This window comes from Esox lucius, chromosome 17 (assembly GCF_011004845.1).
Source record: "Esox lucius isolate fEsoLuc1 chromosome 17, fEsoLuc1.pri, whole genome shotgun sequence".
NCBI classification, from domain to species: Eukaryota; Metazoa; Chordata; class Actinopteri; order Esociformes; family Esocidae; genus Esox; species Esox lucius.
This window is the reverse complement of record NC_047585.1, coordinates 25,454,169-25,463,968: the sequence shown is the minus strand read 5'-3', so window position 1 is coordinate 25,463,968 and position 9,800 is coordinate 25,454,169. Positions and strand designations below refer to the sequence as shown.

At 44.1% G+C, this 9,800-nt stretch overlaps 1 long non-coding RNA gene across 9 annotated transcripts in view; it reads left to right on the top strand.

Moving 5' to 3' along the window:
• The first annotated feature begins 17 nt into the window (after nucleotides 1-17).
• The window catches only part of LOC106024722, an 80,445-nt gene continuing 70,662 nt past the window's right edge, over nucleotides 18-9,800 (top strand). For 8 of the 9 annotated variants that reach the window (XR_004574663.1, XR_004574665.1, XR_004574658.1 and 5 more), the window contains exons 1-2: nucleotides 18-213; nucleotides 4,103-4,198. This is a non-coding gene — a long non-coding RNA (calmodulin-binding transcription activator 1). The remainder of the gene's footprint in view (nucleotides 214-4,102; nucleotides 4,199-9,800) is intronic. The other variant, XR_004574664.1, reaches the window with a different exon arrangement.

Here is a 9,800-nt window from a genome sequence, read left to right as displayed (position 1 = left end):
CACGAAGCATCACATAGGAGCCCCGCTGTCAGTCATCACACCTCAAACCAATAGTGCAGCTTTGTTCAGCGGGCTCGCCCCCTACTCCCCGCCCCCCTCCTTGAGCTGTCCTCGCCGTGCACGCGCGTGGTCCCCCCCAGGTCGCGAGGAGGAGGAGGAGGAGGAGGGATGAGGCGCGCGGAGGGGAAATGGCTGCCGAAAACAAGCCGGAAGGTAAGAGAGAAATAAGGTGATGATTCTGTGCATGTTGTTGTTGACCTCGAAAAGGGGGAGAGAGGGTCGAGAAGCAGTGTTCAGTTAAGGGAATGGAGGAACAGAGAGACAGAGGTGCTTATCGCTTTTCATCTCTCGCTCTCTCGCTGTCCTGTCCTGAAAACACGAACACTGAAGAGATGCTGAGGCTACAGCAACAGACTTCAGCTCGATGACAAACGGTTAGCGAGAGCAGGTTGAAAATAGTAGTAAATAACGCAAACACCCCGTGTTTGTTTAGATGCAGTATACGTGGGAATGTTGTTTTCTTCGTTCCTTCGCGTGTCAGAGTCTCCCCTGGGTAGCAGGTTTACGCCACTGAGCGTAACAGGATCTGAGTGGATGTGAAAGGATGTGAGAGCTTCACGCTGGAGGAATTCAGATGCTTTCTCAGCTCAGGCATCAGACACACACTGCCTCTACCTCACGCATACACACACGTACGCGCGCGCGCACACACACAGTCTCTCTCTTTTTTACTCACACGCACACAGATACACATACAAACACATACACACATGCTGCTAAAAGCAAGAAATCGTCCGTGTATCATCTGTAGAGGGATTCCTCGACAAGCACGCAACCCCTGGCTGTACGGTCAGGCACAATGTGTTGTTGTGTTTTTAACACGCTGTTTAACATAGAGTGATGGTGCTTTTATTGCTGCAAGGCACCGTAAAGTGTCTCCTATAGCCATTCCAGTATGTAAAGATGGTGTTTTACATTCCAGGTAAATATGGTGTTATGGAGTTACCTGAAGGTAGACACTTCAGCCCCTGGCTCTAAACCAGAGGTTCCTTTTTGTGAAAAATGTTGTTGCTTTTAGTTATTTTCAGTGTGTCACTAGTGTGTAAAGAGATGAGCTGTGTGTGTGTGTGTGTGTGTGTGCGCGCGCGTGCTCGTGAGCTCGCCTGTGTTGTGTGCAGCATGCTTGTTTGTGGGTGGGTGTGTACATGCATGCTGTGAGGTGTTTGGGTTTTAGCTCCAACATCATTATTTGTAGATGGGATACATAGTATGTAGATGTTTGTACTGTTTCTTAACGTTTTGGTTGGAATCTACAGCATCACTCAAATCACCCTCACCCCTGATGCCTGTGGGAATATATACCTGGCCATTTGAATTAAGGTTTGGTCTGATGCTGAGCTGTTTATTACAATGGTTGAACATGTTTGAACATGTGAGATTACTTACACGCATGTTATTTGAGAAATAACAGCACGCGTTAAGGTGCTGTCATACTTTAGAAGATAGTGACAAAGAATACAAATTAATTTTCGACTTTAGAACCAGCGAGGCATGTATACACAATAGAAGGAGCTGGTAATGGCAGGCTTGAACTGTGCTGATGTTGATAAGATGCCTTGGTGTGCATGGTGATGTGATATTGCTTACCTTTAATCCTGGTTTGAAGTTAAGGACCATGAACCACACGCTCTCTAGGGAGGGAAGTTGAGTCATGAGAGAGACTGGCTCAATGGGGCAGTTAGGACAGTCAATAAGACCTGTTACATCCCAGGACTCCAAGGGACTTTATCTTCAATGGGGTTATTACTAGAAAAAGAGAAACACACACACTTACAAAAAAGGATCACAAACATGTGTAAATGCTTACAAATACACTCTCTCATACTCAGTCTCTCACTCAGTCTCTCTCTCTCACACACACACACACACACACACACACAGACACACAGACACACACACACTCACACACACACACACAAACTTACTGACTACGTAGCCAAAGGCCTTTTGGAAGCCGTGGTTTGAGAGTCCCATTGAGTACAGAAATTCCAGGAGATCAGCGAATAGGAGCCCAAAGGCACATACACATGGACTAGCACCGCCTTGCCACACACAGACACACAGACACTCACACAAACACACATGAAGGGGATAACAGACTCATCCTTGGATGTCTGAAATCCACTGGTGATGTCTTGTTGCCAGGAGCGTCACCAGAACCGAGCTTTGGGGTTTTGGTCTGCCTCAAGTGTTTCACACAGCTGAGTCAAGGAAATGTAGGCAACAAGGGCACTTTGTTTCAGCTGCTCAGGGTAAGATGAACCACCAGCCGAGCAAGTCTGATGATGTCCCACCTTGTTGTTCAGCCAGGTAACACAAAGTTGCTACTGTAGAAAACTATGAATAAAGGTATAGCAAACAAGATGGCTGCTCTGATGAAGGGTTTCAGCAGATCAATGGTCATCACAGACTGAACCGTAATAGGTCTTCATGACCACTTCTTACTGTATTCTGTCTGTATCATAGCAACAGTGACCAGGGAAACAGGGAACGTAAGAGATGAAAGTACATGTAGAAGTTGTTGAAGCCAGTGGTCACTTCTTTAGTCAACTCTAGATGAAATGTCTTATACAGGAACTTCTTTAGTCCGGATGGAGTTTGTTAAACTGGGATTACTGTAGTCTGGATAGAGTTTTTCAAACTTGGATTACTGTAGTCTGGATAGAGTTTTTCAAACTGGGATTACTGTAGTCTGGATGGAGTTTGTCAAACTAGGATTACTGTAGTCTGGATGGAGTTTGTCAAACTAGGATTACTGTAGTCTGGGTTGAGGGCCTCATACTGGGATTACTTTAGCCTGGATGGAGGATTTTATACTGGAACTACTTTAACCTGGATGGAGGGTCTCATGCTGGGATTCCTTTAGCCTGGATGGAGGGACTCGTATTGAGATGACTTTAGTCTGGATGGAAGGTTTCAAACTGAGAATATGCTGCCAAAAGTATCTGTCTCTCTTTTTCTCTTCTGTATATTTCTCTTCTCTCTTTCTCTCTCTTGCTTTTCGTTGATCTCTGTCCGTCTCACTGTGTGTTGCTCTCTCTCTGTCAAAATGTACCTTTTATTGGAATGGGAAACCTTTTGTTGATATTATAATTATACCGTAAATAACATAAGTTTAACCAAATTCAAATCTGAAAGTCGAAGTAAACATTACACACGCATGTTAAAATGATGTAGTCATCTTGAATTCTAAATTATAAGCTGTTTGTCAGCACCATAGAACCCTGCATCCCACTGCTGGTTCATCTCTGAAACTAAGCAGGCTCCATCTTGTGTCATTGAGATCAGATGCTGCTGGAAGTGGTGTTGCTGGGCCAGTAAGGGGCATTTTTTGCTCCTGTCTAAATCCCAGCAGTCCAACAGGGCAGTGATGGGGACATTGCCCTGTGTAGGGTAATGTATTCTAGATGGCCGTTGAATGGAAGTCCTGACTCTCTGTGGTTACTAAAGATCCTATGGCGCTGATCATAAGTGTAGGGGGGTAACTCATGTGTCCTGGCCAAATGTACAATCATATCAACAAGACTACCTAATCATTCACTGATTCTAATTGACTCTTTCCTCCCTCCTTTAACTATTTGCTAGTCCATTGCTGTAAATGATCTCAGTCAAATTATCTGGTAAAATAACAGTAAATAAAGAGAACCAAGTGTAGTAAGATGTGCAAATACTTATAAATGATGGCAAATAAATCAGGAGATAATTTTTTATGTTCAGTGTGGTTTGTGCTCCACTGGTTACTCTGTTTTCGATACATTTTTTCTAGTGTCAAGTAGTTCTTTGTTTTCTCATGATTTGGTTGGTCTCTTTCTCTTTCTCTGTCTCTTTCTCTTTCTCTTTTTGTTGCTCTCTCTCTGCCTCACTTTTTCTCGCTTTGTTTATCTCTGTCTCACCCTCGCTCTGTCTCTTTCTGTTTCTGTCTCTCTCTGTGTGTCTATGTGTCTGTCTCTCTCCCTGTCCTTCTCTCTGTTTCTTGCTGTCTCTCGTTCTCTCTCTCTCTCTCTGTTGGTCTCTCTGTCTCTATTTCTCTGTCTCTTCGTAGGGTTGAAGAGGATAAGGAATCCAGAACGGATGATCAGAATTGCCGTGGGATACACAGGACACGCCCCTCCTAAGAGTGATGACAATGACACCAACGGTAAGACACACACACACACACCTCATCATATAACCCTATAGACACACACCACATCACAGTACCCTATAGACACACACCACATCACAGGACACTATAGACACACACACACCACATCACAGGACCATATAGACACACACCACATCACAGGACCATATAGACACATACCACATCACAGTACCTTATAGGCACACCCCACATCATATAACCCTATAGACACACACCACATCACAGGACCATATAGACACACACCACATCACAGGACCATATAGACACACACACATCACAGGACCATATAGACACACACCACATCACAGGACCATATAGACACACACCACATCACAGGACCATATAGACACACACCACATCACAGGACCATATAGACACACACCACATCACAGTACCTTATAGGCACACCCCACATCATATAACCCTATAGACACACACCACATCACAGGACACTATAGACACACACCACATCAAAGTACCTTATAGACACACACCACATCACAGGACACTATAGACACACACACCACATCACAGTACCTTATAGACACACACCACATCACAGGACCATATAGACACACACCACATCACAGTACCTTATAGACACACACCACATCACAGGACCATATAGACACACACCACATCACAGGACCATATAGACACACACACATCACAGGACCCTATAGACACACACCACATCACAGTACCATATAGACACACACCACATCACAGGACCATATAGACACACACACATCACAAGACCATATAGACACACACACATCACAGGACCATATAGACACACACCACATCACAAGGCCATATAGACACACACCACTTCACAGTACCATAAAGACACACACCACATCACAGGACCATATAGACACACACACACCACATCACAGGACCATATAGACACACACCACATCACAGGACCCTATAGACACACACCACATCACAGGACCATATAGACACACACACATCACATGAGCCTATAGACACACACCACATCACAGGACCCTATAGGCACACACCACATCACAGGACCATATAGACACACACCACATCACAGGACCATATAGACACACACCACATCACAGGACCATATAGACACACACACATCACAGGACCATATAGACACACACCACATCACAGGACCATATAGACACACACCACATCACAGGACCATATAGACACACACCACATCACAGGACCATATAGACACACACCACATCACAGTACCTTATAGGCACACCCCACATCATATAACCCTATAGACACACACCACATCACAGGACACTATAGACACACACCACATCAAAGTACCTTATAGACACACACCACATCACAGGACACTATAGACACACACACCACATCACAGGACCATATAGACACACACCACATCACAGTACCTTATAGACACACACCACATCACAGGACCATATAGACACACACACATCACAGGACCCTATAGACACACACCACATCACAGTACCATATAGACACACACCACATCACAGGACCATATAGACACACACACATCACAAGACCATATAGACACACACACATCACAGGACCATATAGACACACACCACATCACAAGGCCATATAGACACACACCACTTCACAGGACCATATAGACACACACACATCACAAGACCATATAGACACACACACATCACAGGACCATATAGACACACACCACATCACAGGACCATATAGACACACACCACATCACAGGACCCTATAGACACACACCACATCACAAGACCATATAGACACACACCACCACTTCACAGGACACTATAGACACACACACCACATCACAGTACCATATAGACACACACCACATCACAGTACCTTATAGACACACACAACATCACAGGACACTATAGACACACACCACATCACAGTACCCTATAGACACACACCACATCACAGGACACTATAGACACACACACCACATCACAGGACCATATAGACACACACCACATCACAGTACCATATAGACACACACCACATCACAGGACCATATAGACACACACACATCACAGGACCCTATAGACACACACCACATCACAGTACCATATAGACACACACACATCACAAGACCATATAGACACACACACATCACAGGACCATATAGACACACACCACATCACAAGGCCATATAGACACACACCACATCACAGGACCATATAGACACACACCACATCACAAGACCATATAGACACACACACCACATCACAGGACCATATAGACACACACCACATCACAAGACCATATAGACACACACACATCACAGGACCATATAGACACACACCACATCACAAGGCCATATAGACACACACCACTTCACAGGACCATATAGACACACACACATCACAAGACCATATAGACACACACACATCACAGGACCATATAGACACACAGCACATCACAGGACCATATAGACACACACCACATCACAGGACCCTATAGACACACACCACATCACAGGACCATATAGACACACACACATCACATGACCCTATAGTGGTGAAAAGCTCTCTGACTAAATTTTAGTTGTGGATTAAACTAGATTACTCAGTTACAGGTTATACACACTCTATGATGCAAATTCTGTTACAGATCATGTTTATTAATGCATGCCCATGCAGTGTGTGTGTGTGTGAGTGTGTGTGAGCAGCAGTTGCTCATTGTGTTACTGGTCCTGGGAGAAACATAGGCAGATAGAAAGACACATCAGTATTACCTTTTATATTATCTGCCTGATCTTCCCTTCAGGGGATAACCATAACGGTGTTTTACATTGATATGCACTTTATAACTGAGATGCATAATAATGGTTAATTATTCTAATTATTTTTTTCCTATTTTTAACCTGCTTTGGCAATGTAAATATTTTTTTCCCATGACATAAATGTTGCTTTCAATTGAGAGATAAAGCTGACTTTAACTGACATGTTGGAGAGAGAGACACAACAAGAAAATGTGTGTGTGCAAGAAAGATAGAGAGTTGGGGGTGGGGCAGGGAATAGCTGTAGTATTAAGGGGAGCTATAAAGGTGATGAGTGCTTTGATTGGTTATTGATCCTAGAACAAAACAGTCAACCCAATGTGTGTTTGTGTGTGTTTTTGTGTATATGTGTGTGTGTGTGTGTGTGTGTGTGTGTGAGAGAGAGAGAGAGGCGAGGCAGAGAGAGTGTTTTGTGAGGAGGTTATTGATTTGTACTGTGTGTTTATCAGCTCTTCTTGTCTTCTCTCCTGATCTGCCCTGAAACACAAAATCTCAGGATAAACGAAAACAGGAGAACAGAGACAGACAGACTGGCAGTGAGGAACAGGACAGAGAGACAGACTGTAATAGGAAAGGAAAAAGAGAGAGACAGGCCATGTAAGAGAGGCAGCCAGGAACGGGACGGGATCGAGAGACAGACAGGAACAGGACAGAGAGACAGACTGGAACAGGACAGAGAGACAGACTGGAATAGGATAGAGAGACAGACAGGAACAGGATAGAAAGACAGACAGGAACAGTATAGAGAGACAGGCAGGAACGGGATAGGAAGACAGACATGAATGGGATAGACAGAAAGAGCCCAAGGACATGATAGGTCAGAGAGACAGATGAAAGAGAGAGAAAAATTATGATATTGAGCTGAGAGAGAGAAGTTAGGGACAGATGGAGATATCTGAGGGAGGGACAGAAGGGGGACAGGGGAAAGGAGCGAGGGGAGGGGAGGGTCAGGAGCAGGAACTGGAGGCTGTGGGTTTGACATTCCTTAGGGGAAGGCTATCTGCTATGGGGCATGATGGATTTATTGATGAATAGATTGCTTGACTGATGGGTTGGTTGTTCAACCAGACAAACTAAACAACTTCAAAGGTTCCTCAGATCCCAGCATTCTCTCTGTTGTGGCATCTTAGCTGAGGATGACTTGAGGTGAGGTGTATCAGATCCATGATTTAGCATGTATACTCACCCCTCTCGCCCTCTGTCTTCCTCTCCCCTTATTTATCGGCTTGCCTCTGGATGCATATCGAGTCCTAATCTCCTCTTCCCTCCCTCTCCTCCTCCCTCTCACTCCCCCTCTCTTCCCCCATTTCCCCCTCTTTTCACCTCCTTCTCCCCTTTCACTCCCCCTCTCTTACAGCCCCCCCCCCCTCCACCCCCCAGATCCTCCCCCTCTCTTCCTGTCTTTATTTTTGCAATGAGCTTCTCCGTCACAGTCATTTTATTTAAAAAGGGGAATGTTACATTAACGTTAAATTTCCCCAGACACCCTAGAATATCAGTACCGGGAGAATGAACAATTGCGTTCAAAGCGGTTTTGATTATAGAAGCTTTTATAATGAAATGACAGCCTTCTCACAGGGGTATAGTTTCTTTCAGTATTGAATGTTGAGATGACACTTTTAGAAGGTAAATTATGAATCAGCTAATGGACGGGGATTATGTTGGACTGTGTTTGATTGTTTCACTGCAGGGCCTGTAAAGATGCTGTTCTAATGGGAGGGTGAGTTTGTGTGTGTTACTGATTGCAATTGTCCTTTTTTGGGATTAGTATCATTGTGCTTAATCCTGAGAGAGAGATACACTGTGTACATTCACACGCACACTAACACACACACTGTACATAATGTGTATTGTGGCACATTTGATCATCTGGTTGAATGTTGTTTTTGTGTATATTTCTAAGGCCGGCCCTGACATAGATTCCTCTGATTACGTGTTGGACATGAGGACACTAGGTAGGGTGTGTGTGTGTGGGATGTGTGTATGGTGAGGGTATTTGTTCAATCCCAGTGATTTTTCGTTGCCTTGCCCAATTATAATCCCTGAACTAATTAATTAAATTAATACCTAAACTCATTAGTTTGAGGAATTTTGGTTTTAAGAATCCGTTCCAAAACTCTTTTCTACCCCAACGGACTTTCGGGTTCACCAATGGATGTTTTCTCCCCCTGAAGAGACGTAGACAGCAGTTCGTGGAACCCCAACAATGTAAAGGTCATGAACACGTGGGGGAAATGCAGTGGGGAAAGCTTGGGAGTCTTCGCATTGACCTTCAGCACAATGAGTCATGCAATTATAATAAGCCATTTAATTGTATTCAAACAAGACCTCTTTTACCATGTGGGGACATTTCCCCGGTAAGGTTTGGGATAAACGTTCAGTTTGGCATCGGGGTGTAGTTTTAAACCTAATGGTTGGTTTGAGATCAAAGTTTTAGATGGTATTTCTGAAGTGTTCAAGTCCAAACCAAGCTTTGGCAACAAGTGTGAATAAAAGTTGACATAATTTGGTGATGGGATAACAGAACATTGAGTTTAAAAGTTTTTTATTGGCCTGTAACTTTAAGGTTACTTTGAGGGTTATGTGTATTCATAGGGGTTAGAGAAAACCTTAAATGGTAATACATGTTTCGGTCCCCAGAAGGATAATAACACAAACGTGTGTGTGGGTGGGTGTATGTGGGTGGCTGGAGGGGAGGATTTAAACCCTGATTGGCATTCATAGCAGTGAGTCCGGAGTGCTGCTAAATAAGAAATTAGGCCTTAACTAAGCCAGCGCCATTCAGCTGTTTGAAATTCTGCC